The 10,053-nt window shown below is 37.5% G+C and overlaps 1 pseudogene; it reads right to left on the minus strand.

The window, feature by feature from the left end:
- Nucleotides 1-235: 235 nt before the first annotated feature.
- LOC127078999 (purple acid phosphatase 3-like) lies at nt 236-1,577 on the minus strand (annotated as a pseudogene).
- Between the last annotated feature and the right edge of the window lie 8,476 nt (nt 1,578-10,053).

A 10,053-nucleotide genomic window follows, 5' to 3' on the forward strand; every position in this document is an offset into this window, starting at 1 on the left:
AAAAAGGTTCAACAACACATGATAACAAATCAATATCATAACAGAAGGTTTCAACATCACTTTCCAATTCCTAACAGAACCTTCAACCTACAACTAACTTCAACACATTTTCAACCAATTCCCAAATTTCATCCAAAATCACAACCAATATATAACCATGTTTCGCATAAATCCCATCCAGCTTTCCTTGGTTCATCATCCAAGACTCATGTTGGTTTGCTTTTACCGCATTTCTTCATTTGCGGGCAACATTGCCCATGTTCAAGGCCATGTCCGTCAAACCTACAAAACCAACCAAGTCACGACCACAACCTGCACAATTGAAATAAAGCAAATCAGAACCTTTCATGACTTCATACCAAAGTTCATTTTAAATTAATCATTTCCTAACAAATCATAGACAATTTGCAACTGTCATAACAGGAATGAACACTTTCTAACCAAACTTATAACCTCTTCAACCATCCTCAACTGATAAGGAAAAACCGGTAGAAATCCAATTTCCTTCTAATTGATAGCATTCAAAAGCCTACAGCATAATAAGAATCTCAAAGGAACTGCACAATAGAAACTAGTTAGAATTCTAACTGAAGTCTCCAACTTCCATAACCATGTAACTAAATCCTAACCAACTCCATTTGGTCCAACTATAAAAAACAGAACTTCCATAACCACCAATAGGGAAATTCCAGAACCAAAAACCAAGTTGCAATACCAAAATTCTGCAGCATTGAATATTTGTTGCAACATGAGACCTAGGACTCACCTATCAAACCATGAACCAAGACAATTCATTAGCATACCACACATAACCAAAGCGGGATTCTTTCCTAACTAACATACGATCTGCAAAATTTCTTTAACATAACACACAAAGCAATGGTCGTGCCCAGTCATGTACATATCAACATTGTTGGCCTGCATGTGAGAGATTTTAATCTGTTAATGAAGGATGATATACCTTACTTCTAAAATAACCAGGACAATGTTTTCTTAGTTTGAGTGCAAGCTAAGCTATATATAATTAGTACTGACCTCAAGGATTGGTAGGAGGTGTGTTAAAAGCTCTTTGGTGTCGCCATGGTACCCTATGCTTCGTACAGGATGATGTCCCACAACAATCTTCCACTTGGCAGTAGAATCCCTTAATGCTGTTTCCAGATCCTTTGCTTGGAATTAAACACATAAAAAAGGATTATTAGATCACCTTTTATCTTTATAATTTCTGTGATGAGGAGACTTACCTTCAAGTGGTTTGATAAATACTTCTTCCTTGGAAGTACACCTCTCCAATCATACTTGTGATCCTTTGGCTTCAAAAAGTACTTGCCCACAAAAGGAGTTGTATCAACGAAGAAGAACTCAGCAATTTCTAGCAAGTTTTAAGATTTGAAGAACTGTTAGTTAAGAATTATGCAGAGGTTGGTTCATATATTGAATTGACATGTCAGATGAAAGAATTACTACCAGTGTGAACAATAAAAGATCTTTGGCAAAACCATCTGTGATCAATATTCTGAAGAATTGGATTTAATTGAGCTCCAACACCCCCTGTAGCAATGGTTGCCTAAGACCATATAGCAGACAGACCAGAATTGCAGATGGATATGTACCTACTACACAAGCTACTTAAACCAAGTTCAGACCATGCCAAAAGGCTATGCAATTACAAATCATGATCACCTCACAAGAACATGAACCACGAAGGAATCTACTTGCACATTCTGCAACGTCCATCACAATGCCCAAACCAGACCTGCAATGAGCAAAAGCCGGCAGTTAACTCAGGCCACACAAACCAATCAAGATAGCAAACAACGTGGTAATACAAAGCCCAATTGAGCAGTTAGAATCAAAGCACATTCACATATCATGATCAGGGTTGTGCCAATTAATCACAGTGTGAAGCATTACCTATATAACCATGTAAACTTACAGCAATAACCAAGGGCTCACCATCACATGTTGCAGCAAAACCAATAGGCTAGAAAATACCAATTCCACCAAGGCCGTGTGAAAACTGAAGTTACCCATGATTGTTCCAATTTTCACTGCAGTAAAACACAAAGCAATTAGCAAAGGAAGTAAATTTTGAAATAACCCAAAAGGGATTGAGACAAAGTAGAGGAAGAAAGTGCACGGTTTGTATTACCGTTTCCGAATTTAACATCAAATAAGGCAATCCAAACTGAGCACACCGAAAGGGTTTCGCAGAGATACTTGTTTCGATCTCCATAAGCCAACCTGAAAACCCTAGGTAGTGAGTATAAAAGGGAACGAGCGTTTGAGCGAGAGGAGGAGGCGACCACCACGAAACCCTAATTCGAAAACAGCAGAAAAACCTAATCCCAAAAACGGCGAAAAAAAACCTAGATTGAAGAGGCGAAGAAGGAAGATTCAAGCTTCATCGTCGTCGTCGTCACCGCCGAAGGTGAGCTTCTTACTTGATTCTTTTTTTGAAACCATGGATTTGTGCATTTTAGGGTGGGATTAGGATATTGTGAGGCTAGTGTGAGCGATTGAGAGATAGGGTTTTGATAGTGAAAGCGTTTGAGAGGTGAGGAGTGAGAGTGAGGGAGCGAGAGACTCTTCGTGAGGTAGAGGATGAGTTTCTGGTTTTCACTGTGCATTTCTCTCACGTTCCCAGTATTCTTTTATTTATTTTTAAAAAAAACAACTATTTAAACCATATTAAAAACTTAATACGTTTAGTCTTCCTCTGTTTTTTATTAAATAGTGTATATTAGTGTATTGCTTTTTGTGTTCCCAATCCATAATCCTTTGGAAACCCAACAGCCAGGCGGCTAGGGTTTATTTTCTTGGATTCTTCCACCGTTAATTGGTAGTCCAACAGACTATTTTTATTTTAGTTTTATTTTATAATTTTAATTTTAATCTATTCTGGTTTACATATTCAAATTAGTATTTGTAAGAACAAAAATTATTCTACAACAGATTCCTTGATTTTGATGATAACAAAGGATGAAACCAAAAATGGCACCCTAACGAAAAGTTTCTAAGTGTGCAGGGTTCTAAAGAAAGAAGAAATAAATCTGATGATGTCATTAGATGCACAACAAGATCAGATACAAATTCTCTAGTATCAGAAGCATCTGAAGTGGAATCTCGTTCAAGAAAGTCTGACTCTGGACAAAACTACAAAGTTTCAGAAGCATCTGAACATGAAGTAAAGTCTAGAAGCTCTGACTCTGAACAACGCCCTCTGAAGAATCTATTTAGATCAACATCAGAAGCAAGATTCCTAGTTTCTCCAGTTACACAAATACTCTGATTATGGATTTGCTAATCATGAAAGAGTAACGTTCAAGTCAAGTAAAGATTTTCAAATAGATTTCCTAAACAGAGAAAGAGTCGTTAATCTCCACTTCCAAGAGAGAAGATACTACTTGTGGTAAGTAGTCACTTCAAAGAAGAAAAGTTAAACTGCAGAAGCTATTTAAGTGATGGAGTAAACTCAGTTTAATATCCACCAGATTCTACTCTACTCCAACTCTTATATAAATAGAGATGCAATCAACATTCAGTGATAAGAAATCAACTAGCCAAAACTATACTGAATTATTTCACGCTCAAGAAAATCATCTTTGCTCTCAAAGAATTTCACTAAGCTTTTGCTTATTAAGTGAAAAATCTGTTCTTAAGTTTGTAATACTTGCTTTCTTAAAAGCACTCTAGATTACATATCTTGTATCTTTTATTTGTTTGATTTCCTCAAGTGACTCTGTGTAGTCTGTAGACTTGGGAAGACTAAGAGATTTTCTTCTCTCTTAGGTGTTGTTTGTAATCTTTCAAGATTAGTGGATTAAGTCCTTGTTGAAGGCGAAATCACCTTGGCCGGGTGGACTGGAGTAGCTTTGTGTTATAAGCGAACCAGTATAAAATCATTGTGTGATTTTCATTTTGGAAAAGCGCTTATTTTTCAAACAATTCAAACCCCCCCTTTCTTGTTTTTCTCACCTTCAATTGGTATCAGAGCTCCGGCTATGTTATTGATTTTCAAATCAAACACTTAACCGTGTAGAGAGATCCAGTGCGAGAAAAACAAATGGCTCACTCAAATGAAAGAGATTCTTACAATGCTAAACCTCCTGTTTTTGATGGAGAAAAGTTTGATTACTGGAAAGACAGAATCGAAAGTTTCTTTCTGGGTTATGATGCTGACCTCTGGGACATTGTCACAGATGGATATACTCCTCCAGTCTTAAATGGAGCTGAAGTTCCCAGAAATAAAATGACAGAAGATCAGAAGCGGATTTTCAAGAATCACCACAAGGCCAGAACAATACTTCTAAATGCTATATCATACAACGAATACGAAAAGATCACCAACAGAGAGACGGCTAAAGATATACTTGACTCTCTGAAGATGACCCATGAAGGAAACTCCCAAGTCAAGGAGACGAAGGCTCTGGCGCTGATCCAGAAATATGAAGCCTTCAAGATGGAAGATGACGAAGCTATAGAAGCTATGTTTTCCGGATTCCAAACTCTTATTGCAGGTCTTAAAGTGCTAGACAAAGGATACACGACTGCAGATCATGTTAAGAAGATTGTCAGAAGTCTGCCAAAGAAATGGAGACCAATGGTTACTGCTCTGAAGTTATCAAAGGATCTGAACAATATCAGCCTTGAAGAACTTGTTAGTTCTCTCAGAAGCCATGAGATAGAACTAGAGGAGGATGAGCCTCAAAAAAAGAACAAGTCAGTGGCGCTGAAGTCCAGACCTGAAAGACGGAAGTCAGACAGAACCAAAGCCCTTCAAGCAGAAACTGCAGACACTGATGATTCTGAACCTGAAGACTCTGATGATGAAGAAGAACTGTCCCTACTAACCAGAAGAGTTAAGCAACTCTGGAAAAAGAGGAACAACAACAACTTCAGAAGATCAAGACCCAGAGGGGATCGATCAGAGTCAACTTCAAAAGGTAAACCTAACAAAGATATTACCTGTTTTGAATGTAAAGAAACAGGTCATTACAGAAATGAATGCCCCAAGCTGAAGAAAGATAACTCTAAGAAAGAAATCTTCAAGAAAAATACCTTCAGAACAAAGAAGGGATTAATGGCCACCTGGGACGATAGTGAATCCGAATCATCAGAATCTGACTCTGATGAACAGGCCAACGTAGCTCTTATGGCTACCACATCCAGCAGCTCAGATGAAGAATCTGAAGAGGTATTTTCTGAACTTTCTAGATCTGACTTAGAATCATGTTTATCAGAAACTCTTACCTCTCTTCAGAAATTAAAACAAAAAGTTAAAGACATTAAAGGCCTTCTTAAAGCAAAATCTGAAGTATGTAGTAGACTTGAGACAACAATTCTAGCACGAGATGATACTATCAGATCTCTAACGATAGAAAGAGATGGAGCTAAAACAAAAAGCTTAGAATTAGAAGAAACGTTGTCTCAAGCACCACAAACTTCAAATAAAATTATTTATAAATATGAAGAAGCCTTTCAACAATTTCTGAAGAATGGGATAGATAGGAGTATTATGGCATCCATGATTTATGGAGTAAGTCAGAATAATAAAAGGGGAATTGGGTATGATTCTGAGGAAAATAAAACCTCTACCAGTAACCAGCTTAAATCTCCGTTTTCATATCATTACACACACACACAAGAACAAAAATTCAAGAATGCTAGAAGACCCAAAGTTATAAGAAACTCTGGGAAGACTAATCTAAAAGGACCCAAGAGATTTTGGGTACCGAAAGATAAGATTATCTATGTTGCAGATATCCTATGCAGCAAAGTTCAGACACCAGTCATGGTACCTGGACTCTGGATGCTCGCGACATATGACGGGAAGAAAGTCTATGTTCCAAAGCCTGGAACTTAAAGACGCTGGATTTGTAGGCTTCGGAGGAGATCAGAAAGGAAGGATCAGAGGCTCCGGAACTATTGGTAATGGTACTCTTCCCTCTATATCTGATGTTCTTTTTGTAGAAGGATTAATGCATAACTTGTTATCCATAAGTCAATTAAGTGATAACGGTTATGATGTAATCTTTAATCAAAAAACATGTAAAGCCATAAATCAGAACGATGGCTCTGTCCTTTTTACAGGCAAGAGGAAAAACAACATTTATAAAATAAATCTTTCTGATTTAAAAGATCAAAATGTTAAATGTTTAATGTCAGTTCACGAAGAGCAATGGGTATGGCATAGACGCTTAGGCCACATTAGCATGAGAAAACTTTCTCAGCTAACTAAACTTGAGTTAGTCAGAGGCTTACCTAAACTGAAGTTTTCTTCAGATGCTCTGTGTGAAGCTTGTCAGAAAGGAAAGTTTTCAAAAACATCTTTTAAAAAGAAAAATGTTGTTTCTACCTCTAAGCCTCTGGAGCTTCTTCACATTGACTTATTTGGCCCTGTGAAAACAGCATCAGTCAATGGAAAGAAGTATGGACTAGTAATCATTGATGATTACAGCCGCTGGACATGGGTAAAATTCCTAAAGCACAAGAGTGAGTCTCACTCTGTATTCACCAGTTTCTGTTCTAAAGTGCAAAAAGAATTTGACTCTAAAATTGTTAGAGTCAGAAGTGATCATGGTGGAGAATTTGAAAATAAAGATTTTGAAGAATTATTTAATTCTAATGGAATATCCCATGATTTCTCCTGCCCTAGAACTCCACAACAAAATGGAGTTGTAGAGAGGAAGAATAGGACACTCCAAGAGATGGCCAGAACCATGATCAATGAAACTAATGTAGCAAAGCACTTTTGGGCAGAAGCTGTAAATACAGCGTGTTACATTCAGAATAGAATCTCTATTAGACCTATTCTGGAAAAGACTCCCTATGAACTGTGTAAGGGAAGAAAACCCAACATTTCATATTTTCATCCTTTTGGATGCATTTGTTTTATGTTAAACACTAAAGAACATCTGAACAAGTTTGATTCCAAAGCACAGAAAGGTATTATGTTAGGATACTCAGAACGCTCTAAAGGCTACAGAGTATACAACACAGAAACCAAAATTGTGGAGGAATCAATTCATGTTAGATTTGATGATAAGCTTGACCCTGAAAAGTCAAAGCTAGTTGAAAAGTTTGCAGATTTACAGATCACTCTGGTAGAATCTGAGAAAACTCCAGAAACAACTGTCACTCAAGACTCTGAAGAAATTAAATCTCCAGAAATTCCGAGGAAAGTCAAAAGTCGCATTAACGTATCTGAAGAGTTGATTTTGGGAAACAAAGATGAACCTGTTAGAACCAGATCTACCTTCAGAACTTCTGAAGATATTCCTCTGGGACTAGTGTCTCTGATTGAGCCTACGTCCTGTGATGAAGCTCTTCAAGATAACGATTGGGTGGCAGCTATGCAAGAAGAGTTAGATCAATTCTCCAAGAATGATGTCTGGGATCTCGTTCCTAAACCCAGAGGCACTCATGTCATTGGAACCAGATGGGTTTTCAGAAACAAACTGAACGAGAAAGGAGAAGTTGTCAGAAACAAGGCACGACTGGTAGCTCAAGGTTATAGTCAACAAGAAGGTATTGATTATAATGAAACCTTTGCTCCAGTCGCGAGGTTAGAATCTATTCGTCTTCTTGTATCTTTTGCTATTAATCATTCTATCAAATTATACCAAATGGATGTCAAGAGTGCATTTCTTAATGGTTATATTTCAGAAGAAGTGTATGTCAATCAACCTCCAGGCTTTGAAAACTCAAATTTTCCAGAACATGTCTTTAAACTTAAGAAATCCTTATATGGACTTAAACAAGCTCCCAGAGCTTGGTATGAACGCTTAAGCAATTTTCTTCTGGAACAAAATTTTATCAGAGGGAAAGTTGATTCTACACTCTTCTGTAAAAACCTTAATAATAATCTCATGATATGCCAAATTTATGTTGATGATATTATTTTTGGTTCTGCTAATATCTCTGTTTGCCAAGAATTTTCTAAGTTAATGCAGGCAGAATTTGAAATGAGTCTAATGCAAGAACTAAAGTTCTTTCTGGGAATTCAAATCAATCAAACTCCAGAAGTCACGTACATTCATCAAAGCAAGTACATTAAAGATGTTCTGAAGAAGTTTGACATGACTGAATGCAACTCTGCAAAAACTCCTATGCACCCAACTTGCATTCTGGAAAAGGAAGAGGTAAGCAACAAGGTTTGTCAGAAGCTCTATCGAGGTATGATAGGCTCTCTTCTCTATCTGACTGCTACTCGTCCTGATATTCTCTTTAGCGTATGTCTCTGTGCCAGATTCCAATCAGATCCTAGAGAATCTCATTTAACAGCTGTTAAGAGAATTCTTAAGTATCTGAAAGGAACTCCTAACCTGGGCCTGATGTATGAGAAAACATCAGAGTATAGGCTTTCTGGTTATTGTGATGCAGATTATGCAGGAGATAGAATAGAACGAAAAAGCACTTCTGGAAATTGCCAGCTTCTGGGAAACAATCTAATCTCCTGGGCTAGCAAAAGACAGTCAACAATTGCTCTATCAACTGCAGAAGCAGAATATATCTCAGCATCACTGTGCACAACTCAGATGCTCTGGATGAAGCATCAGCTAGAAGATCTTCAGATATTTGAGAGTAACATTCCTATCTTTTGTGATAATACTGCTGCTATTTGTTTAAGTAAGAATCCTATTCTACATTCCAGAGCCAAACACATAGAAATAAAACATCATTTTATCAGAGACTATGTTCAGAAAGGAATAGTAACATTAAAGTTCATTGATACAGAACATCAATGGGCAGATATCTTTACTAAGCCTCTAGCTGAAGATAGATTTCTTTTTATATTAGAAAATCTGAACATTAAAAATTGCCCTGAGTAATTTGGCTCTGAACATGTAAAATGAGACTCTGATAAAAACAAATACACTTCTGCCTCTGACTCTGATACTTCTACAAGTTAAGAAGATATCTGAGTTAGAAATCTTCAGAAACCAATCCTTTGGTATTCCTGAAGATCAGATACATCAACACGTGGAGCATTAAACGTCTAACCCTAGAACTTCTAGACAGCTGTCAATAGAAATCAAAGGTCAGAACGTTTGAAATCTCCTAGAGCAGTGTGCGTACTGTTGGGATTAGACATTCATTTATTAGCTGTAATCATTTTCCCCCCAAGTGTGCTTTTTGAGTGTTGTGTCTAACGCTGGAATGTGTGTCGTTTTTGCATGTGTTTTACTTAAAGTATATAAACACTTTCTCTCACTTTTCACACTTATCACTCTCACTCACTCTAAAACCCTAAACCCTCTCTCAAAGCATTCTCTGCAAGTTCTTCAATCTTCATCTTTTTTTTCTTCTTCATGGATGCTCAACAACAAGAAGTTTTTAACTTCTCCCAACAGATGGAATCCAGTTCTAATCCCCAAACCTCAAACACTCAAACTCCTACTGTTACCGGCGTCACCATAACCCCTGTTTATCAAGAACCCCACATTCTTGACCGAGAACGCCACATAAACCTTTCAACTCCCTTTGAAGGTTTGGATGTTTTGTGTGAATCTTTGGTTGATTTTGACAACCTAAAAAGAAATGGCGTTGATCTAACTGGAGAACTACGTCAACAAGGGTGGGAGAACTATTTTCAAAGGTTGTATGGTCCAATCTACCCTCTTTTGGTCAAAGAGTTCTGGAGACATGCTGATGCAGATGACCAATTCATTGTCTCATTTGTTCTGGGAGTGAAGATAGTTATCACAGAAGCGTCTATTGCTTCCCTGTTGAATATGGAGCAAACAGGAGGAAAAAGGATTTACAACATCCCTCCTAGGTCTAAACGCATCACTGAAGTTATCAACCCAACAATTTTCAAACCAAATGTTGAAGGAAACCCCTCTAAGAACAAAGAGCTACACCAGAACCTCCGAGTGTGGCTAAAAATCATTCTGGGTACTATTCACCATCGCCCAGCCTCCAACTCCTCTGATTACATAAATGCTGATCAGAAATGCATTTTATACTGTATTCAGAAGGGTATCCAGATCAACCTCCCTGTTCTCCTCTTCAGATATCTGAGGGATTCTGTCAAAGAAACCAGAAACA

The sequence above is a fragment of the Lathyrus oleraceus genome, chromosome 5, assembly GCF_024323335.1.
Source record: "Lathyrus oleraceus cultivar Zhongwan6 chromosome 5, CAAS_Psat_ZW6_1.0, whole genome shotgun sequence".
Taxonomy (NCBI): domain Eukaryota; kingdom Viridiplantae; phylum Streptophyta; class Magnoliopsida; order Fabales; family Fabaceae; genus Lathyrus; species Lathyrus oleraceus.